Source organism: Lissotriton vulgaris, chromosome 7 (assembly GCF_964263255.1).
Source record: "Lissotriton vulgaris chromosome 7, aLisVul1.2, whole genome shotgun sequence".
Lineage (NCBI taxonomy): Eukaryota > Metazoa > Chordata > Amphibia > Caudata > Salamandridae > Lissotriton > Lissotriton vulgaris.
In genome coordinates this window covers 958,336,450-958,361,488 of record NC_141695.1, presented here as the reverse complement: position 1 = coordinate 958,361,488, position 25,039 = coordinate 958,336,450, and positions in this window count along the sequence as shown.

Below are 25,039 nucleotides of genomic sequence, written 5' to 3'. Positions count from 1 at the left end.
TGTAAAATATTTCTTATACCACTTCAAACTGCAATAAAGTTGAGGACTGCCAAGAAAGCACTCCATCTGTGTTTGCTGTCTTATGTGCCTGTGTTGGTCTAACCTGCTACAGTTGCCCCGAAGCAAAGACTGTACCTATGAAGGGACAGTCCAACTGCCATCATCATGTCCCTCAGAATCATGGGAAGATGTCCTTCATAACCAGAGTTAGAGCCTGGGCAGCAGTCATCCACCGAGACGATATTTCTGGTACTGGCAAACACCATCCTTCTAAAACTCTGTTGTCCTACTTAGAAGGCAGAATTATTGTTCTAAATCAGTCAGGTGCTGTATGTGTGTGTGAGATGTTACAAATTTACCTTACTTTATCTTATCTTCTTTCCTGAATCTGCTGGTTCTCCAAAGACTATATTTGTTGTCGGCAAACTCACTATAAAAATCAGACTAGGACTGTTGATCTGTATTTAAAAAGTGAAAGGTAAAATAATGATAAGTGGAAGGAATTTGCAACTTATTTGTTGGTAGAAAATTGTTTTGATTGGGTTCTGATCAGCGTATTTGTAAATATTGTTATAATAAATTAGATGAGAATAAAATGCCCGCTAGAGCTGCCCATAATAATCTAGAGTTGGTAACTATTCCTCAAGAACTGATAGATTTAAATACCTATGAGTCTATTCTCATTCATTGTGTGCACCCATTGCAGGCTATTGTTTGTATGGAGCCTAAAACAGGTAAATTGCCTCCTTTAGATTTACTGAGAGGATTAAAAGGAAATATTTACCTCTAGATTTAAAGAAAAGTGTTGAAACTATTTGTGTAGAGTGTGTAGAAAATGAACCACTGGTCATTCTAGTTAATGGCGTGCCTACTAAGAGTAAGAAAATCTGGCAGGAATTAGTGTATGTTAGGAAAGTGCAAAAGGCAACTTTGTATCTGATAAAAACAATGAGTACTGTAATAATGTGCATATGAGAGAAGAAGAAATACTTTTAGCAGAAGATACTGAAATGTCTAGTGGACAAATTGAAAAAGTGGACGTGTCCAGAAGTGAAGAAATCTATGAACATTACAGTGTAAATCCACTTCATTCAAATAAAGTGATGGGGAATACTATTGAGTTATTCCAAATGAGAAAAGTGAAGCGAAGTCCCATGAGTGTATGGGAAGAAAGCTTGGAAGCTCATTGTTTTCCGCAGTTGTTCCCAACAGGAAAAGGAGGACGATATGATGAACGACCTGTGCAGATTCCTGCATCTGACTATCGGACAATAAGATTGTATGCAGAAGATCCAAGATTTCGACCATGTATCCCATATATATTTCATCTTTTATTTGAGAGTGACTTGTCTGGACTCTCTAATGCAGTCAATCACATATTGAAAACAGGAGTACATCTGAAAAATGTTTCTGCAAAGGAATTTATGGATAAAGTGCACCAGAAAGATGATCATTTAGAATTTTAGCTGATTAATCTGATGGCATGTCAGCGTGGCACTAATGAATATTGGTGTCTTCGTCATGGAAAACTTAAAAGTATGCTAAGGAACTTAGGAACTCCTACTTAGGATGATTTACTTGAATTTCTTTGAGAACATATGTCTCAATGAAGTGTGCCAAAACTACACTTTTAAACAGAATAATATAGAAAACATCAATGATGGAAAATATGCAGTGATTGGTTCCTAAGGATGTTTGGTGAAACAAAAGAAAGGACATTTGAATAATCAGAAGAAAGTGAGTTGTGACACTGCTGATAAAAGGGAATTTTACTATTTAGCACTTTTGCAACTGTTCAAACCATGGCGTTCAGAATTTGAATTTCTTGGAGATTTTCTGAGTTATCAAGATTCCTTCAATGCTTGTAAAGCTACCATTCAAAGTACTGTTTTTGCAGATTATGTGAATATGTTGAACGATGAAATTGATCAAGAAGCTACTATTGCAGCTGAGGTTGCTAGAGACAGTTCTCAAGACAGTCAAAGTTTTGCTCCACTGAGTCAAGATCTACTAGGACAACCAATTGTTCAAAATGAAGCAGCAATCGCCATGAATGAGGTGGAAACAGCAATGAACCAAGCTCAAGAAGATATAATGGACTTAGCAAATGTTGGAAGAACAACTAAATGTTTGTCAGAAATAAATATATCAGCAAGTGAGATAACAGATTGAACATGGATTTCTTCATGAAAAGAAAGAGTGCACATGCACATCATTTCAACCTATCCGAATGTATGTGAGTGGACAAGCTGGAACAGGAAAAAGTTTCTTAATTAAAGTAATCACCAGTTATCTACAGAAAACAATTGAGTCACATTTGTCTTGTGTTGTAACTGCTCCAACTGGGTTGGCAGCACACAACATTAAAGTAATTATATTACATTGTCTACTTATGCTACCTGTGGAGCATGGAAACAAATTGGAATATCACAGACTATCTAGAGAACCTTGTTGTGAAGTTTCAAGAGTGATAAAGAAAATGAAACTTCTGATTATTGATGGGGTAAGCATGGTCTCAAACATATTGCTTGCTTTTGTGCATTTAAGAATGCAGCACATTCTTAAAACAGTGTACGATGTCTTATTTGAAGGAAAACATGTCATTGTTTTTGGAGATCTACTGCAACTTACTCCCATAAAAGGACAACCAGTATTTAAAACACTTGTGCATGAAGACACCAGAAAGTCTTTGGGTAGCGTTGGAAACGTTAATATTTGGTCATATTTTGAATACAAAGAACTCATTATAAATATGCGACAGGCAAATGATCGTGATTATGGAACTATTCTTCAAGATATTGGAGTACTAACAGAACATGGCAAACACGCTTTGCAGAGTTGATTACTTTCCAATTTGTTTCCAAATGAAAATATAGTTCCTGAAAAAATATATATGAAAATTGCAGAAAACAAATCTATAATCTGCTTAATCCCAACACTGCGCGATTATTATATTCAATGAACAACTATTGAAGCTGGAAAATGAAGAAATAATAAAATACAGAAGCCATTGATAAAATAGAGCATGAAGGAATCACTATTATTTTGACAGAAAAATTAAAAACAAAATTAGATTCTTTGAAAAAATCGATAGCTAAAACTGCTGGTTTGGAAAAGAATCTATATGCTTTTATAAACTGTCAGGTAATTTTAAAGCGAAATTTGGATGTAGAAAAAGGTTTAGGTAATGGAGCAATGGGCACAGATGTGGATTTTGTTAATTATCAGAATAAAGATGGAATTGAATTTTTTAAAATTCAATTTGATCAGATTGAAGAAGTAAAACAAATTGGTTGTTGTTCAGTTCGTTTTTTACTTGTTAAAGATTTATATGTCCGTAGAAAACAGTTTCCACATTCTCTGGCATATGCAGTGACTATTCATAAATCTCAAGGTTTAAGTGTAGACAGTGCTTTGGTGAACATTGCAAGTACCGTGTTTAAAGCGGGTATGGCACATGTTGCTTTGTCCCCAGTCAGAACTTTATCTGGTTTGTTTTTGATTGATTTTGATGACACAAAGGTTACTGCAGATGCAAACTGTGTAAAAGAGTATAATAGGTTAAGAAGAACATATGCTCTTAATTTAGGTCAATATCCTGTATTCAAAAAGCGTGTGGTTGGTCAAAAAAGAAGGTATGAGAATATCTGTAGTGAAGGTATAGAGAAGGAAAAAAAACAAGATAATGTTGTGATTGCAAGCAAAAAGAAAAAGGACACTGTTGAAGAGACTGTTTTTTATCAGTTTGAAAATAGTTCAAGTGTCAACTGCTATGCTAATGTAGTGGTCAATGTTGTTTTTTTTCTTGAAAGTTTGCAACAGCAAATTATGGAGAATCTGGAAAAAAGATGTTGTTCCTTGTTGCCTTGTATTTATGAATAATTGAGAACTGATAAAAATAAAATACAAAGCGTTTGTGATATTCAAAATCTTTTGAATGTATGTTCTGGTTCCACACAATTTATGCAGAATATCCAACAAGATGCTCAGGAATTTGTAATGGATATGCTTACCGTATTGGAAAATGAAGGCATAGAAATTGAAAATCTTTTTGGCCTTTGTTATAAATGGGAACATCATTGTGAAAATTGTATGTTTACATGTAGCACTAACATCGACACTGAAAGATTTATATATTTGACATTACCAGACTGTAAATCAGTTTCTTTCAATAAACTAGTTAAAGCAGCAAATGTAAACATGGAGTGTAGCCAATGCAAATCAGAAATGTTATCAACATTATTTATGCTAAGACATGGACAGTATATAATTTTAAAGATGCAATGTTGTACAGCTGATGAAAGAAGATTGGACACTTTATTAACACATTTTGCAGTAAGTCAACTATCAATATCAGGAAGGACTTTTGTAGCAGTAGCAATCATTTTCCATGATGGTCCTTCCACGACATCTGGACATTACACTGCCTATTTAAAATGTGACAAAGGATGGTCATATTGTAATGATACTCAGTTGGTTTTTAAACAACGTTTGCCTAGCGAATTCCCAAATTCCTACCTAATACTTTTATAGCCAAAGTTTTAGAAACATAATGCAGCTTCTAAGGAATGTATTAATATGTATTAACACAAATACTATTGGACAATTTTTAATATAAAGGATTTCAGTAATACCATTTGGCCTAGAGGAAAGTTGTATCTTTGAATTATGGACTTTTTCTTGCACATTCTCGCAGCGTATATTTTTAAACAACATTTACAGTGTATATAAATTCAAGTGAGGATTTTTTGTAGGAGTAAGCATTTTATATATGTGTGATTTGTATTATATGGTATGTTATTGAGGATGTATTTTTTTTGTTAAACCATCTTATTGATTGTTTTTTTTTTGCTTGCTGTTATGTGACGAGTACGATTGAAATCACTGTTTCTAGTGAAATTCAATATATTCTGAGAACAGCAAATAAGCAAAGAAAATAATTTGTAAAATGTTAAAGTTATGCTGTGTTGTAAAAAATATACTATTATATAAAATAACTGTTTTTATTCTTCTCCTTCACAGATCCTAATTCTAAAATATGACATTTTCAGAAATTTAGATTATAAAAAACAACTAAAAAAAAAGTGTAGCATTTTTTATTTCTATTACTGTTTAGGTTAGTTTTACTAAGTATTAAAATGCACAATGGCCTGTGTTTGCACACAGGTGAAGAAAGGGGAGATGGGCGGGCTAGATATGTGTGGAAAGATGCTCTGTGGGTGTTTTAAGTTACAGGTTGAAGTTAACACGAATACTGAGTGTCACTGGGGGCCAACTAACCCACCAAATATGTGCAGAAATTGCCTAAGAGTTGAATTGCAGAGAGGTATAAAATGGGACATGGTTTCAGACCACCTCTCTACAACACACCTGTATGGTATTCAATAGAGATACATGGTGGGCTAATAGGGCCCAGGGACTTTCAGGATTAAAAGTGACAAAATTCCTTAGCTTAAAACAGTTCACAGAGTGTGTTTGCCCATGTCACATCAGGCCCCATCCCTTCCCTTCACTAATCTATAAAGATGTCCTATCACTTTGCCAAAACCCAAGTACTTATAAATGTATCTTGTTCTCTCTTTGCATGACTGAAATTACTCTACTTATTACTCATATAGTTAAGGATTGGCCTAGCAATTAAACCTAGTACACGTTAATTTCTTTATATACTATGCAAGAAGATCTGCAAGAAGCTACAAAGTATCAATACAGTCTTGAAAACACCCAGTTTATACCTATGTAGTTTTGAAATTTCCCAGTCATAGGATTTCGTGTGAACTGGAAAAAAAAGATTTGATTGGTTCATAATATTTCCCATTGTACCTATTGAAGGACCGCAATCATTTCAATCATTCTTCTTTGAGGATTTTTGGAGATATAACTCTGTGCTTACCTCATGTTACTCTCATGCAATTTTTATACAGTTAAGTAGCATTATGTTCTTATTGTAACAGTCTGCTAATTCCTAAGCACTTATGGGGCAAATTGAGAATCATCCTGTGCCATCAATATGTCACTTTTTGTTACATTGTTATAGCACAAGACACGCTTTTATTTTTACAAAGAGAGGCAAAGGCAGTCTGTGTACCTTTCCTTCTCCACGTAAATACGACTTCATCATACATACCACTTTGCGTTGAAAAGGCGTTCATATAGGTGTTGCTGTGTGTGTTTACACAGAACACTCATAGAACAAGACATATCTCCAGATTTATCAGAAATTATACATCTGGACATGTGTGTGAATGCTGCACCATCTTCCAATTGGTCTAGCAAGGCACAACATTGTGAATTATTTTCATTTCTCCTAATTTTTTCACTTTCAATGTGTGCTAAAATGTACACCATACAATGAAGGAGAAAAATGCCTTCACTGATTGTTTTTGTGCAGCAAGGTGTGTCTTCCTGCACAAAAACAAACAAAAACCTTGGTAGTGCTCACTTTTTTTTGTCCTTCAGGAAACGTAACAAATTTACAGATGATGGAAGTGTACCTATGAGGGCGTGCAGGCTCCGGTAGATATCCTTCATTATTAGAATGTTCAGAATCAGATGATTCTTGCTGTCCAGAAGCAATTGTTTTTTAATCAAAATCAGGTCTCCAATCACCAAAAAATCAGGTTCTTCCTAGTAGAGTTGTTGCTCCAAAGAAGGTTTAAGAAGAAAGATTGAAATGGGTGGGGTCCTTCAATAGTTAGAATAGGAAGTGTTATGAACCAATGAAATCTCTTTTTTTATGGTCACATGGGATCCACGTAGGATGTGCACAGACAGCACACACCCAGCGCGACTTCGCAAAATTGCATTTAAAAGTAATATATGTTTGTTAAAACTAAAAGAATATTATTTTTATGATTAGCTCAGGTAATGTTTTGCTTTAATATGTATATTAAATACATATATATATATCTTTTTAGACATAAAAATTTTTTGTCGGAGTCATGCTCCCACTGCGTCAAACACGTATATGACGCCAGCGAGCGTCGTGTAGAATAATACATATATGTCGGGTATGCGCTTGGAGTCACGTACGAGTCGCATAGCAATTGCGCAGGAAAATACGCACCCATCGCACACCCTACATGAATACTACACAATACTAAAATGATGGCTAGGTTCTGCGAAGTGATAGAGGAAGGTACGCTTTGGGTGCGTGACTCCCAAATAAAATTGGGGAAGAAAAAACAATAAAGAAAATATTGTAAATATGTTTTAAAGAATATAAAATAAAAAAATACAAAGAATTTCAATATTTTTAAAAACATTTTTTCAATTTATATTAAAAAGATGTAATGTAATTTTAAAAAAATATCTAAAAATAAATAAAAATTTAGTAAATCAGTATCAAAAAAATATTATAACAATTAATACATTTAAAAATTGTCATTGAAAAAACCTTTGAAAATCACTGAAAAAAACATAGATTTGAGACCTGTTATAGTTAGGAATTAGCATTTAAAAAAACCTTTGAAATTCACTGAAAAAACCATAGGTTTCAGACCTGTTATAGTTAGGAATTAGCATTTAAAACCTTAGAAATTCAATGGAAAAAAAAATAGGTTTTAGGGGTGTTATAGTTAGCCGGACATTTCACTCGTACAAAACCATTGAAATTCCTTCATTATAGTTAGTCGTACTAACTATAACTCGCGCACCCGCAATCCACTGCTGATGATGTCACATATTACATAATTCAAGACATTGTCAGTGACATCACTGATGATATCACTGATGACATCATCCACATGACAATCAGATACACCTCGTCATACACTTGTATAACTTTTCATCACTCACTATAAAATATAAACTACCATTTTTGAAACCATTGACATACAAGTTTTAAAGAACCCACTCAGTGATTTGTAGATCTACACACACATCTAAACATTACCTAAACATTCACTCATAAATGTTGACAAAGATCATTAGAACAATGTTAAATATACTTATACACCTATATCAACGTTACACAGCAGTACATATCCTACTCACTTATGCAGTCATCCTACTCACTTATGCAAATATGTGATCATACTTACATTTACTCAGCTACACACTTATACAAACATAACTTTATTGATATAGAAAGTAACTGGTACTTAGTGTGTTATAAAAACACTATTACAAGTATACAATTGATGAGTACAGGCCTCAGCAAGGCCTGCGAATGCAAAGGGTTTGCCTTCTGTGCACGGAGTCCTCAGACTACACAAAGAAATTGGCACGGAAACTGGAAATACAAAAACATAGTTTAATAAACCTTTAAAGGTGGTACTACAGCCCACACAACACTCTACAGTATTGTACAAGGTAGCACAAAGACCTCAGACACACAGTCCCCTTTTATAGACAAAGAAGGGGCTCATAAGTAGGCGGATACAACTCAAAACGTGATTTACAACCATATATGGACATTTCTTGAACATGATCGATACATGGGGGGAGTTAACAGTTCTTGAGACCCGCCAAAATACACATTCCTATCTACGCTAATCAGAGACAGATGTGACTCCTACTGAGCATGCGCTAGATGCACAAGGAACTATTTAGAGCTTGTTGCTTGGCAAACTTCAGGGGTGACTAGCAGTGAGGTAGGACTCGACTCATGTCGAGCACATGGCAATGTACGGCATACAAGATGGAGGCCAGAAAACAAAATGGAGTCTGGCCGTATTTAAAGTACGAGCGGGAAAACTAGCAGAAAGACACAATAGCATGTCTTCAGCTAATGCTTAATACAATTGCTGTTTTATTTACAACAGACGACCCTTTCAGCATTTGCTGAAGACATTCCGTTTTCTTGGATAATCTAAATACTCATCGTTTAGATCGATGCTCATCATTTCAGCTATCTCTCTAGTTATAGTTTTCTGATGGACAGCCTCAGCAACGGATTGTTTATTAGGCACACAAAATGAAACACATAAAGAACATATCATTGGACTACATTGAGTACATACACAGCACGTAAACATGATTGCGACAACTATACAAAGTCCAGTGAGAACTTTCCAACCCCATGTGGAGATCAAAGTCCAGAACCAGTCTGAGAACGTTCAAGTCCCATTTTCAACATGTATATCAACTGCAATCTTATGCAGTTTATTGATGGCTTTGTACACAGAAGGAGTATGGTCGGGGATGACAACACAATAACTACTTCCGATAATTCTACAAGCCCCGCCTCTATCTGCTAACATTACATCCAGTACCATCCTATTTTGCAACGCAACAATCCTAGTAATTTGTAGCTCTTCGGTAAGATTGCCAAGGGCTGCAGCAGTTTGATTAGTAACAGCTTCTACTACTCTTGTTAATCGTCGTATCTTTCTACTATTCAGAGCAGCTCCCACGAAGAAAAACAATCCTAAATTAAAATCTATATATTGCTGAAAACTAGTGTCTATACGGGCAATATCATCAACGGATAAGGTTTGTTTGTATCTGTTTACAGTCACATTATTCAGTAATTTCAAATCTTTATGATAGGAAGCAGGTGCCAAGAATACAGGTGGTAGTAAAAATGATACATAACATACTCCAGACCATCCAGCTGGTAATCGATAATAACCTCTATTTCCACATACGAAATACGTGTTATGAGAGGCAAGGATTGTGCCATTGTTCAGACCATCAATATTCAATACAACAATACAATCACTAACACCTACAGGGATATGGCCTACACTTTGTACACATAAATCTGCTTGTGCCTGGGCCACTGAAATTACAAATTTTTCATTACCAACAGTGTCTCTAGTGTTTGTAAAAATATAAGGCGTTGAATCATTATCCGGTCGATATTCTTCCTACTCCCATATAGTTCCGTTGGCTTGTGGATAGCCTTCCTTATCTTGATGGCATTCTTTATTCAGTCTGAAAAGCAATCTACCCACTGTAGGCTTTCTTGTAGCAAAAAGCAAAGTATACCATGCTCCACAAGAGCCATTATGAGAGAAAGTGAGAGGTATGAACGGTGTTCCCCCTTTCTTTTGGTGTGCCGGCATCATCCCACATATCCAACAGTTCGTGGCATTCGTAGCAACGTGGGTATGATGCAGCATCTGAATGAAAGTGTTATTCAAATATGACTGTCGATGTTTCAACTCTTGATATGGGAGTGTATAAAAGAAATGCTCATCTGGGACTGGAGTAAAAACAACATACAACTCACGAGCAGGAAGTTTATCCTCAACGAACCACGTGATTGTAGCAACAACTTCTACAACAGCGATGAATCCTACAGAACAAAAAATCTTCTTCTTTTCCATTCGAACAAATGTACACACAGTATCTTCCTGAAACTAAAGTGTTGTCAGAACTTTTCCCCCTAGGTAGTCGTTGATTTCTTCACCAGCGGGACAAGACGGGTGTCACTACACTAATGCAGGGCTGATCCCCCCCCTTGCCTCATCGGCTCTCCATTTCACTGACCTAGGGACCGTTCTGACAACTTCTCACACAATTGCAGGTTCTTTTCTTGGTCGCAGATTATATCTCCTTGATCCAGGGATTGTTGGGTCTGGGAAGAACTCCTCAGATTCGTCAGGTACCAGAGCACGGCCTCTCTTCGCAGTCAGAATTTCTCGATGGTCAGTCAATACAGCAGGCTCCACCAGGCCAGTTTGCACCTTCCGGCAATGAATGGAATGTATCCAATTTTTCCGGTTGGTGACCTGCACCGCTGTTCTTGTGGCGAGAAGAACTTGTTCAGGACCGCACCACCTCGGCTCCAGACTGCTCGACCTCTCAAAGGACTTCACAAGCACAAAGTCACCAGGCCGGAGGTTATGGGCTTCTCCTGTGGACCGGTCCGGGAGTTCTTCTCGAACCTGTTGATGAATGGAAACCAAATTATCAGTTAATTGTGCCAAATAGTCATTCATTAAAACACAAGGTACATCGTACACTGAGCTTGGTTTGGGCACCCCCCATATGTTCATGGGGCGTCCGAATACGATCTCGTAAGGCGTAAGGCGTAAGGCCCGTCCTAGAATGCGGTACTGATCTGATAGACAATAAAGTCAAAGGCAAAGCATCTGGCCATGTCAGAGAGTTAAAGGCCTGTATTTTCGCTATCTTGAGTTTCAGCGTACCATTGTACTTTTCCACCAATCCTGCCGCTATAAAATGAGGCCCGTTGTCAATCCACAACAATCTGCAAACACCATATCGAGGGAAAAATTCCTTCAATAGCACCTTGGCAGTAGTCATTGCAATATTGTCCTTCGTAGGGTATGCTTCAATCCATTTGCTGAATGCACAAACCACAACCAGGACATATTTTAGATTATTACAGCGTTCCAGCTGAATATAATCCATTTGCAATACTTCAAAAGGTGCAGTAGGTGTTGCAAATCCTCCTGCTGGAGTTCGTGTCTCTTTTCCTGGATTGTACTTAAGACAAATCATGCAGGTCTGTACTACTCTCTTAGCCGTGCTAGCAATTTCTGGATGCTCTCAAACTTGTGTAAGCAATTTCACAATTGCTGAAGCTCCAACATGTGCTAGCCCATGTGCCATTTGAACCATAGGTTGTACGAAGGCTGTGGGTAACTTCCACTTATCCATCTGCTTATTCCTCCAACAACCTTCATTATCCAATTCTCCATCCCTAGACCATTGCTCCCGTTCTTTGTCGGAAGCGGTCCTTTGTATCTCTAGCACCTCCTTCCTAGCGTCGTGCCACCGCTCAGCTTGTGACTTCACAACATACATCGGGGTGGAGTCAGGCTGCATAGCAGTTTCACGTGCTACTCGATCTACAAATGCATTTCCTTGTCCCACTTTATCTGTCACTTTCTTGTGTGCGCTACATTTCACTATAGCTATCTTCTTTGGATAGGTCAATGCAGTCAAGAGATTAACTACTAATTCTCCATACATTATCTGTTCTCCATGTGATGTCAAAAAGCCCCTTTCCTTCCAGAGCAGGCCGAAGTCATGCGCTACTCCGAAGGTATAGCGGCTATCTGTGTAGACATTCACTCATAACCCTGCACTAAGCTCACATGCTCGTGTCAAAGCTATTAGTTCTGCTGCCTGAGCTGATTTCTGCGGTATGCGTGCTGTCTCCCCTACTGTGTGTAGTGTAGTAATTGCATATGCTGCTGAGGTAGTCCCATCTGGTAACTTCAAGCAAGACCCATTCACCCACAACTCTCCATCTACATCTGTAAAGGGCGTATCTTGCAAATCAATACGACCCTTTGTCTGTTCCTCGGTCACAAAGACACAGTCCTGTGTCTCTTGTGCCTCAGGCCGAGTCACCGGAAAGGGCAACAACGTGGCTGGGTTTAGTGTTGCACATCTCTTCAGTGTAATATGAGGAGCCAACAACGTTAGCTCGTATCCTGTTAGACGAGCACTAGTAAGATGCTGCGTCTTTGTTTGATTCAAAAGGGCATCGAGAGCATGGGGGGCCAACACCAACAGCTTATGAGACAACACAATCCCCTCACTCTGACGTATTGACACAGCTGTTGCTGCAACTGAACGAAGACAACCAGGCAGCACTCGAGCAACAGGATCAAGCAATGCCGAGAAATATGCACAAGGGCGCTGTTTGTCACTGTGCATCTACACTAACACTGATAAGGCACATCCATCTCTCTCATGTACGTACAATGTAAAAGGCTTCGTGTAATCAGGGGTGCCTAACACTGGTGCTGAACAAAGAGCCTGACGTAATTGTTGGGAAGCAATCTCACACTCATTTGTCCAGGGAAGGGAAGCTGGAGTATCCTTTGTCAAAAGCACTAACAGTGGTTTAACTATGTGTGAAAACCCTAATATCCACTGTCTACAAAAGGAAGTGAGACCCAGGAAAGCTCGAACATCTTTCTGCGTGGAGGGTGTTGGTGTATCCAAAATTGCTTGAATACAATCTGGTGTGAGTGCCTGCCCCTTCTTAGACAAAAGGTGACCTAAGTAGGTTACCTTTGGTCTACAATATTGCAATTTCTTTTTCGATACTTTATGATTGTGCGATGCCAAGAAAGTAAGCAAAGACAATGTACACTCCTCACATTGTTCGGGGGTATCGGCTGCCAACAAAATGTCATCAACATATTGTATGAGCACCACACCTTCAGGCAGAATGAAAGAATCCGATTGTCGTTTCAACGCTTGGCTATAAATGCAGGGTCTCTCAGTATAGCCTTGAGGAACTCTACAAAATCTGTACGATCGATTATTCAAAGTGAATACGAAAAGATATCGGCTGTCAGGATGAATAGGGATCGAAAAGAAACCGTTCTTCAAGTCTATAACAGAGAACGTTGTTGCAGTTGGCGGGACCAGAGTAAGAAGTGTCGTAATGTCAGAAACCACTGTGTATTGAGGTATCACTATCTTATTCACCTCCCTTAAATTGATAATAAATCGATAAATCCTAGTGTCAGTGTCTATCCTCAAAATCGGTAGTATAGGACTGTTACACACATTGTATGGAACTTCTTCAACAACCCCTACTTTAATTAGATCCTGCACTATCTGTGTCAGCGCCTCCTCCCCCTCCTGTGAGATTCGATCCTGAGGCAGGCGCGGAAACACAGCTCCCTCCTTTACACTAATGTGTACCGGGGGGATGATCATCTGTCCCACATCAGTATCCGAAGTAGCCCACAAGGTACGAGGTAAAGAGGCCAATGCAGTATCTTCATTAATCGTACACACCCTCTCCATTGTCGGATAGTTGTCATTCAAGATAACACGTACTCCCTCAGGGGAGCTTCGTATTGTGGCCCGAAAATGCTTGAGCATATCCAAACCCACAATGTTATCAGGCGTGTTCGGGGAGAGCAAAAATGGACATGGTGCAACAAACTTATCTACATGAAGTGCAAGAGGTTGTGATAGTGGGCTAAGAGAAGGCGTTCCATCGAACCCTACAGATGTAATTGTTAAGCCAGACAGGGGAGCCATCGGAAACAATTCTTTAGACAAAGCGCTACGAGTAGCTCCTGTATCAACCAGGAACCGATCAGTAGAACCCAAAACACGTTCTGTAACATAAGGACCCCTCTGATCTACTGGCACTTCGACTGATTCCTTACCCCATCAACGCAATCCTATGCATATTGTGAATCATGACATTCAGGACGTGCATACTCAGACATTTGACATTGATTCCGTTGATCAAAGACAATAGACCCATCTTGCGGTCGCATACTAGAATAGGGCCTGAAGAACCTCCCCTATTCCTCATTGGTCCCTGCCCACGCTCTTGCCGCTGTGCGCGCAACAATGGACACTCTCTCGCCCAATGGCCTCTCTGCCTACAATATGCACATTGATCCCAGGCCACATCAGTACGGCCCAAGGAAGAGCCAGAAAAATCTCGACCTCCCCTTTCAGTACCTCTACGAGGCGGCCCATACACTTGTGCTAACATAACCTTCGTTTTTAAATCCTTAGATTTCTTTTCTTCATTACCCTTCGCTTCTAGTTCCTGACGCTCATAATACTGAGCCATCGTCAGGAGGGATGCCGGTGACGAAGTCGTCCAGGAGCTTTCACTCGGTTTCAATAGGGCTGCCACTCCTGGCAATAAATTTGAAACATACTTATCTACAAAAAGATGTCGGCCCGTGTCGTCCGTAAGCGACTGGCCGCTGAAATCATGAAAAGTTTCTTCGAATCGTGTAAAGAAATCTGAGACCGATTCATCTACCTTCTGTTTACACAATGCTAACATAGTCCAATCAATCTTTTTAGGGGGGAGAATCGTTTTTAGTTTAGTCAAAATGGCAGCAGGAAGCTCTAAAATCGACTGGGGCGGTTTTTGCGCAGACTTCCTGCCTCTATCCTCGTCCTCAAGATCCGCCCATTTTGCCTTAAAAATTACGAGATCATCTACTTTCCGCACAGATCTCCACATATCGGGGGGTAATATAAGTTCGAAAAATAAATCAATATCGGCCAGGGTCATAGTACAAGAATTCAGGGCCCCCTCAACTTCCTCATAAAAGGCAGCAGGATTCTTTCGTGGATCGGGTAATGCAGCTTTTAATGCCATAACATCTGCTCTATTCCAAGGAGTATAAACCCAATTATAGATAAAATACCCTTTAGCATCAGGGGACCCTCTATCAGAACTAGTACCCGCTCCTTTAGGAGGAACGTACAGAGGCGCTGCCTCCCGCATCGGTTTAACATGCACTGCATCGATCTTATCTGAATAAAAGATGGATGACTGCTGCCCGCTGCCACTCGGATTCTTTTTCCCCTCTTCTGCCTTCCTTTTTCGCGCTTCATCCCGTAGCCGAAACATCTCGTCCCGTAACGCAAACAGCCGTCTAACCGCATCAGGCACCTGAGAAGGAAGAAGACCTTTACGCAATTCTTTAGAATCGGCTACTACATCATTAGGTTCAAGAACATTGGAATACTTCCAAAAAGATGTAACAACTTCATCAGAAAGAGTCTCAGCAAAGTACAATTTCTCCCTATCCTGCCATCCTTCAAGATCCTGCATTAACTCAGGAAGAGAAACAGTAGCCGTGTTAACCCGATAAGCAATCTTTCAAAGTTCAGCCATACGATCGGTCGATAACATGAACCGCATATCCACGTTCTCTGCGGGCGATCCAGAATCCTGACCTCCTCCTCTCGCAGCCCACGGACCAGCGTACGGGGGCGGAAAGTGATCTAATAACAAAAAATCATCATCACGTTTATTAAGGACAGGATAAAGAGGCTGTCGAACAGCATACTGGCCAGATATCTGCAACCAATGTTCCTTTTCCTGTTTTTCTTCTAACTCCTTTGCTTCACGTTTTTTCGACTCTTGCGCACTCTCACGCTCACTCTTTCGTTGTTCTTTCTCAATCAGTGCTTGCTCACGCTTCTCACGCTTGCGCACCTCTTTCACCCACATACGTATGCATTCAAACATATCTTGCCTCACTCATCGCTTACACATACACTGCTCCACATACTGAATTTTCCGCAAATCAAACGATCCATACAGGGGCCACCGTAACTCAGGATCCTTTTTGGTATATTTCCTCCATAACGTGCTGTACATTATAGGGGAAAGACCTAATTTAATATACATATCCCTATTCGGCGTCCCTGCCGGGGGAGCTGGCTTTGATTCTTCAAGTCTTAACCGGTCACTTCCAAAACAGCAGCACCACTTACGGAGTGCGCCGAAAACAGGCATGTCAGAAATAGTGCAAAATATGCAATAATATAGGTAAAATGGCACTTAAAACGTTGCGCCGCTCAAATCCAAAGTTCAGGAGAAATATCTCCACATTGCCTGCCTATATGTGTTGCAACGCATATATCTCAAATTCAAACCAAACAATATGACTAGTCACTTTAAACAAACAAATTAGTCACGGCAAGCGTATCCTAAAACTGCCTTGCCAATCAAGACTACCAAAAGCTTGCAGCAAGTACCGTACAACTGTTCTTACCAATCAAGAGCGTCCAGATTCCAACTGCCAAGTTCCAAATTCGCCCAAACGGCCACTACGCGGCAAACCGACAGAAGAGGTCTCAGTCGAGAACCGGCGCCACCCAGATCGGACGGGAAGGAAGAATACCTCGGGATGCCAGGACTAAAGGCGCCCCTGGCAGTGATCTCGTCCCTGGCAAGGTTCCAATCCTTCGTCACGACCAATCCTTCGAGCATCCGAGTCTCCGATGAGCCCCACGTGACGGGCGCCAATTGATGAGTACAGGCCTCAGCAAGGCCTGTGAATGCAAAGGATTCGCCCTTCTGTGCACGGAGTCCTCAGACTACACAAAGAAATTGGCACAGAAACTGGAAATACAAAAACATAGTTTAATAAACCTTTAAAGGTGGTACAACAGCCCACACAACACTCTACAGTATTGTACAAGGTAGCACAAAGAACTCAGACACACGGTCCTCTTTTATACACATAGAAGGGGCTCATAAGTAGGCGGATACAACTCAAACGTGATTTACAACCATATATGGACATTTCTTGAACATGATCGATACATGGGTGGAGTTAACGGTTCTTGAGACCCGCCGAATTACACATTCCTATCTACGCTAATCAGAGACAGATGTGACTCCTACTGAGCATGCGCTAGACGCACAAGGAACTATTTATAGCTTGTTGCTTGGCAAACTTCAGGGGTGACTAGCAGTGAGGTAGGACTCGCCTCATGTCGAGCACATGGCAATGTACGGCATACAATATGGAGGACAGAAAACAAAATGGAGTCCGGCCGTATTTAAGGTACGAGCGGGAAAACTAGCAGAAAGACACAATAGCATGTCTTCAGCTAATGCTTAATACTATCACTGTTTTATTTACAACACAGTTGTCCATGCAGTTACTCAGACAACCACTGATTCTTATTTATATACACCAACTGTCACACACAGTGCCTTTTATATTTCAACATTGTTGGACATGTATTATTGAGAAATATATTTACTCATCAACACACCCATAAAGAGAGTCACTCATCACAACAACTGTTTCCACATGCAGTCTTAACATCATATACCTACTAAAACAACTATTCACACATCTTTGGACAGTCACAAACCTCCCACCCAACCACATACGCATTCACTCTCCCATACAAATACTCACTTAACTAATTGAAAACTAATATAGAGTTACACATAGGTAGTAACCAACTTATGCAGTAGTTTACACAACAAGAGACAGAGTGATACAGATATTCACACAGTTTAATCACTATCCCATATATTTAGTGAGACACTTTAAGTTAGGCACTTACACAAACAATCACAGTGCTACTAAATTCTCCATCTAGACACTTATACATTCACTTAGTCTTCAATACAGATTCCTTTATATATAATACTTATTTAAATATGAAACCAAACCACATTCACTAGATGATGTCGTCATTGATGTCATCAGTGATGTCATCAGTAATGTCATTGACCATGTCATGAATGATGTAATATGTGACATCATCATCAGCAGATTTTGATTGATTTACCCATGTTAAATCATGTCCATCATAGTCTTTATACGACGGATGTATACATGGGTGACTGCTTGTGTGCGGTATGGAAGGGATGGGGGATATATGAGATCACTAAAGATTATGAGGGGCATGAGAGGGATGCGTCCCTGCCCCCATTTCATTCTCAATCTTTACTAATGGGATGGTGAACACATTGATTGGTTCTACCCATGACAGAGATTAATCTTACCCCTATTGCAATTTAACTATACGCAGAAGATGCTGTGCTAATTGTGAGATCAGGGATTGCAGACATTGATTGGAGTGTTCTCTAATTTTATGGAGTAGTTGAACCTTCAAGTTAATGAGGCAAAATCTTTTGTATTAGTCTCAGGAGGTTGTCTGAAGGAATGTCCACACTTGTATGTAAATACCGGAAGGTTGGAGGTGGTGAACTATTTAGGGATTTTATTTGATGCAAGTACACCTGGAACAACATGGTACCTAATAAACCTGTGTTGTTGTAAAAAAACCTATTGGCAATGTTTTTCTTCATTAAGAAACTTGTGTGTAAACCTCTCTAAGAAATAAAAAAATATATTAATTCAGCAGGTATAGGGGGTGTGGCATGGCACCCAGGGAGTGAGCAGTGCTGCTCTGAGCTGCGCTCGGCCGTCCACCATCCAGATACATCCTGTAATGCCTAAGATCCTATGCCGGCCCTGAAAAACACCCCTGGCCTGCCCTGTATCTGGAGAACATGTTAAGCTAGGGGAAAACCCCACCGGAGAGTAAAACATTGAGAACTGCGACGTGAGACAGTCAAGATGGCAGTGATCCACTGAGGAGATCGTAGATGGGAGCGCTGAGTGAGGCGGCCTAGGCAGGAGAGACTATGCATACTTGGTGCCCCAAGAGAACTGGCTTCCACCCCAGAAGGAGGATGTGACTGTGCTTCAGAGGGTGCCTCCAGAGCTGGGCAGCTCTTATTAAAGGGCCACACAGAGGACCTGAGCAGCAAGACTGGCCTTGGGAGGGCCCAAGTTCCTTGCGGACCAGATGGAAGTGCTAGAAGGTACTAATCTTGCCTGGAACACTGAGAAGCTAAACGGAGCATACTGGTTGCCCTAAAATTAAGGTGAGCCCTGCCATGCTTGGGGGGGGGGTGCACTCAGGGCTAGACTGGCTATAGCCGGATCCAGGTGTTTCACCTGTGGGCCGCAGGACGGGGCTGGTTTTGGACCCCTGGGAGGCGGTTTTGCAGCATAGTTGCAATATTGACCCACTGTAATAAAAGCTGCACCAGTGAGACAGAAGTAGTGCTTCCAACTAGCTCCCTTCCCCCTCCGGGGCCAGCCAAGCTGTTTGCCTGGGCCGAATTTGGTTCCCAGTCCGGCCATGTCCAGTCTGAGACAACGGATGGTATTGGTATGTGGGAGGGTGTGCCCATAACCCTCACATATAGGTGCACAATGACCAACCAATTTGTAGGCCCAAATATACATCTCTCCTGCGTGTAGCCCATACAGTGGGGGCTTGAGGGGCTGTATAGGCGAGGTCTGCAGTGTGAAGGCAGTTATTGAGTATGTGTGAGAGAACATGAGCCTGTTCCACCCGCTGTCCCCACCTGGCCTACTGATGAGGTGCATAATTGCTAAGCATTGCCCCTGCTTGGGTCACTGGCTGAGATGCTGGGAGTGTGGAGTATTGTCCGACTCCCCTGTGGCAGAACCTTGCTTGAGAGGACTTGAACCACACTCTTAAGTCCTCAGAGAACAGGAGGATGGAGCTTGGACCCATGACACCACCTTTACAGTGGTTGAGCCCTGAGGACTAGATTAAGGGGATCTGACCTCCCATGCACAGCCACAATGGGTCAGACATTTTTGTTTGTAGAATCCTGAGGGGGCCAATTGGGGTCCACCGTTCCCATTAATCAACTGGTGGGGAAGACAGAACCAGGGGCATGCACATTGAACCCACATATTTGGTTAGGTGTGACCACCACAGCCTCAAGTGCATGGATGCCTCTTGGTGGCTTACCTGAAATGAGAACAGCAGTTTCCAGCTCCCCCACGATAAAATAATCCTGAGGCTATGCTCATGGAACATTAATGGGCTGAGTAGTAAGGTAGCCGATGTCAAATTTTTGAATATCTAAAAACCTTTCATATCGTCTTCCTGCAGGAAACATGGTTAGTGGGCCCATTCCAACTGCTGTGATCTCCACACCCCAGCACGGAGGAAATCCAAAAATGGGCACCTATCAGGGGGTCTAACCTACTACATTGCCATAACAAAAATTGACAACACTCAGGAATTGCCATCCTCTTTGTCATCTGTAAAAATTGTCAAGATCCACCGAAACCTTAGCGGCTTTAAGGAGAAGATGCTATTGATCAATACATACGTAAACCCGAAACAATAAAAAACAAGAGTCAAAAACCCTAATCGAACACTTGCTTCAATCCATGAGTTCGCACAGCACTTCCCAACCTCATCCTCTCTGGTGATCTAAACCAACAAATCTTAGCCACATCAACAAATTATCAGATGTTCAGTCCTTTTATTGGCTCAAACTAAAAGCAACCACGGAAGACCATTTAAGACCGGTATAGAGCTGCTAGAAGACCTGGAGGTTATCAGCCTAAGGGCATTAAATGGCAGATTTCCTGACGGCTCCGCCCCAGTCGCCTCATTTTACACTGAATTTGCAAACTCCACCATAGACTACACTCTAGTTCCTCTCTCATTTTTTCAACATGTAACAGGCATCTGCCTAGGAGACAAAGGGGACAGTGACCACGGGCCCTAGGAAGTTTCAAATGAAGCTCTTCCGCACAAACCAACACCTAATCTTGTTGGTGGGCACGCATGCCATACCATAAATTTAAAAAGAATTAAGTCATCCCTAGCAAACTCTGGGGAGGTGCTCCTGGTAGCGACATCACAGCTATACAAGCCTAATTACCCTACTGACACCCCTATTAATAAACGGGAAAATTTCATTGATTCGCTTGCAAATTCCTTCTCAACCTTAGCCAGATATTCCCCTCCCAATGATCCAATGGTCACAGGGAGGGCCAAGCGCATACAGAGGACCAACTCGAAACTACATAAAAAATCTGTAAACAAACTTTTAAGATCATTGAGGCTCTGCCCTGGAGACGAGAATCCAAAACACCAACTTCGTAAAAGAAAGGCCAAAAATTAAAAACTCAAGTGGGACATCAATAGCATCAAATGAAAATTAATTCTGGGCAAAACTCTACCATGACTCCAAAGGAATCAATAGCGCGTGTTTCTGGTGTACATCAATAAAATCCTACAACTGGCACGTGGAAGCCTAACATCATACATCATAGAGAACTCATGGACAACCTTTCTAGAATCCCACTTCAATCAACAAACACCTGATTCACAAGCAGTCCTGGACAACCAACTAGCTCCTTCCACCCAAACTGTGAAGACTACAGAGGAAGATGACTATAGAACCAATGCTGTTTTGATTAAGAAGCAAAGTTCAAAAGGGAGGAAAGAAGGAGAACTGGGGCCAAACAGGATTCCACGAGCTCTTTTCAAACAAGACCCAGTATATTGGTCAGAAACACTGGCTCCCCTTTTCTGCACTGTCAGACAGTCCCGGTTCCTACCCGCATCATGGAAGGGCTCCATTATCTCACCGATTTATAAGGCCGGCGACAAAACCTCACCAAAAAACTATCGCCTGAATGCACTATTAGCTCTAGAGGCAAAATACTTTGCAGGCAAATGTTCAGAGAGCTACAGGACTGGGCAAAAGAGAATGAATCCCCCCCCTACCAAACAGGGTTCTGCAAAGACACTAGTACAACAACTAACATACTCACTATGACACTACTTATCGATAAGGTGAAAATATCCAAATAAACACTTCACTTTTGCTTTATCGATTTCAATGCTGCGTTCGATAACGTCAATCAATGTGGAGGAAACAGGCACTCTGGGGAATCCCTCCATCTCTTTTGAATCTCCAGATACATCTCCACACCAACAGATGGATATAGGTTAAATTAGGCAATGGCTCCCATCTCTGAAGGCATATACAAACCACCTAAGGACTCAAACAGGTATGCATGCTTGCACCAATTCTGTTTAACCTCTATACAGCAGTCATGACATTAGCCCTCAGCACCTACTACACGCACACCCCATGACTTGGCGGCAAAGCCATCTCCAGTATTTCATATGCTGATGATGTTGTCCTGGCAATCCATACTCATGTTGGTCTACAACGGTTACTCAATAGCATGTTCGAATATGCAGTTCAAAATCAAGGGTGGTCATTTCACCAACCAACTTGAAGTTATCAAGTGGAAAGGGATGGCGATAGCGACACCACTAAGGCAACTTAAAACAAAACTTTCTGGGCCTATTATTTCCCTTCTGCTCCGGGGAGCGCAAGCTAAAATTCCACCCTTGATTACTTACGGCCTCAAAGACCTTAGGGGCAGAGATGCCAAACTGCTGGATATCACTATAGCCAAGTCAAATACAGTCATGTTAAACCTCCCATCTTACGTTTCACCTGCACAGATTCGACTCAAGTTTGGCCTAACCAAACAACTTTTTGCAAGGCAAGGTTCCTATATCAAGTGTTGGCATAAAATTAAGATCTCTCCCAGGAATACATAGAACCATCAGCTCTGGCAAGAACTGCATAGCACATGCACTTCACCGGCTAAACAATACTTGGGGGAGTCACTGGCAATCACTAGATTAGTCGACTTATGTGAAACCCAAACTAACCACTCGCACTTCAATCAAGCAGTAACTAAGATCAACAAGAAGCTCTCTCTTGCTGAAGACAAAGCTACCTTTGCCCGTAGGAGCCATGCCTGGATGACACTGAGGGGCTACAAACTACTCGGGCCACAGGCTTCTTTTAAACGAGGGTACTCAAGGAAGACCAAATACAAATGTTTAAAATACAGGCTAGGAATCCTGACGGCCATACCACACCTTCCACCTTGGCAGAGAGAGTACCATGGAAATGAATGAAGGCTATGTGGGAATAGAATTGAGGATATAGGCCACCTAATATGGTCATGCACCAAATTGAAAGAGGAAAGGGTAGGTCTAATAAAAGCACATTTCAACGAAGGAGGGATTCAAACTCGGAGATAGGCTGTCATTGCTTGCTTTGTTCCTGTTATTAGCAGCATCTAAGCAAGGATCAGTGGCACCCCGAGCAATTGCAAAAACTACTTATGGTTTTTAGTCAACATAACTGTAATCTGTGGGTACAGATATTTGACCATCTCCAGCATAACCCAATTCCGTGCCTCTCTAATACCGGCGATTTTTTTTGTTTTTAGAAACACATTTCGAATTGTTTTTATATATATAACTTTTACCAATGTGTATTTTTGTAATGGTTTTGACTAATCAAAAACAGTAAAAATGTACGTACTTACTGCTCCCTCACGTGGGATGCCAGAGGCAATGGAGCACAATTATCTCCTTAACGCAGGGCAACATTTTTACCATGGGCAAAAGGACCCGAAGGCGCTACCAGGACGCTGACCTGCCAACGGAATCCCATGATAGGATTGAGAACTCAACTGGACAGACAGGGGACCCAAAAGATCCCGTACTACAAGATATCTTGCAGCCTATCATGACCTCTAGTGAGAGGGTATAGACAAAAATGTACTATCGGCATAGACATGGGACCCCTGCAGAATGACCACAGACGCCTTGCTGAAAGGTTGAAAGCAAACCAATACCAACTGTCAGAGTCCATTCCTGCTCAGACTGCCCGAAGGATCAATTGACAGCTTTTGAGGGGATGATACGCCCAGTGGAGCCCTGGGCATAAGATGCTGAAAACCACTCCCGCAGGAACAATATCAGAGTGGTGGACCGGCCAGAGAGGGTGGAGGGCAAAAACATGGTATACCTCTTGGAGCACTGTCTGCTGACAGAGTTGGCACCAGAGGGACTGTCAGCCTTTTATGCCCTCGAATGAGTGCATGGCATACCGGCAAGGCCACCTCCGCTGGGGGCCCTCCACGATAGGTGATAGTGTGACTCCTGCACTACAGGAACAGAGACCACATCCTGGCATAGGTGAGGCGCAAAGATGAACTTCGAGTTGACAATGTGGTGGTACACATATTCCCTGATTCTTCTAAAGAAGTGCAGAGACAGAGGGCCTCCTTCTAAGAGGCCAAGACGAAACTCAGCCAACTTGATTTGAAATACACAATACTGTTTCCAGCCATACTGAGAGTGGTACACCCAGAGGGAACAGAGTTCTTCCAATCCCTGCAAGAGACCAGGGACTGGATAGAGGATCTCAGGGCACAGACTAGGGCCAGAGTCCCGGATGAGAGTGGGTAGATCAGGCAGCTCCCACAACAAAAAGGTAAGGAGAGAAACAATAGCCCCCACACAAGAGGAGGTGTAGCTGGAGAGGCAGAATGCCATGAAGGGGGTGGCAATGATCAATGGAAGGGACACAGGCCATTTAACACCGGAGAGAATTGCACTGATACAGGACTCAGACTCTGATCATAGCTCTGGGGTTTCTGGGAGTTTGAGTATGAAGATGCCTAAGGTGACATCAAGATCGTCCAAGACATCATCTGAGCAGCTCGAAGAACTGGTAAAAGGGCAGGGTCAGCTTTACAGGTTTGATATAAATACCAAGAATATTTTCCCATTAAAGTGAGGTTGAACACCATTTACAGATGTAATGCAGTTTTCTTCTGATATATAAATGCTTTTATTTATGGGATAAAGTACCCCCGGCCATATATCATAAGGATATTGCAAGTCTCCGAGGTGTTTCAAGTGATTTGTAATATCTTTGTCATGTGTGCAGGCTCTACCTTATTTCTGATAACACATGGTCACACATACACATTTCCCACAAACCGCTTAAATTCTTGGTGCATAGCTCTATTGAAAGAAAGAAACAGAATGTTTGCAAACATGAACACAGAATAAAATACAATTTCTAGCGCACAATTAAACACATCAAAACAGCTCTTTATATGTTTTGCTTAAAATATTAGAATTGGATCAATAATAGTCAGTTTTAAAAAAGCACTGTAGC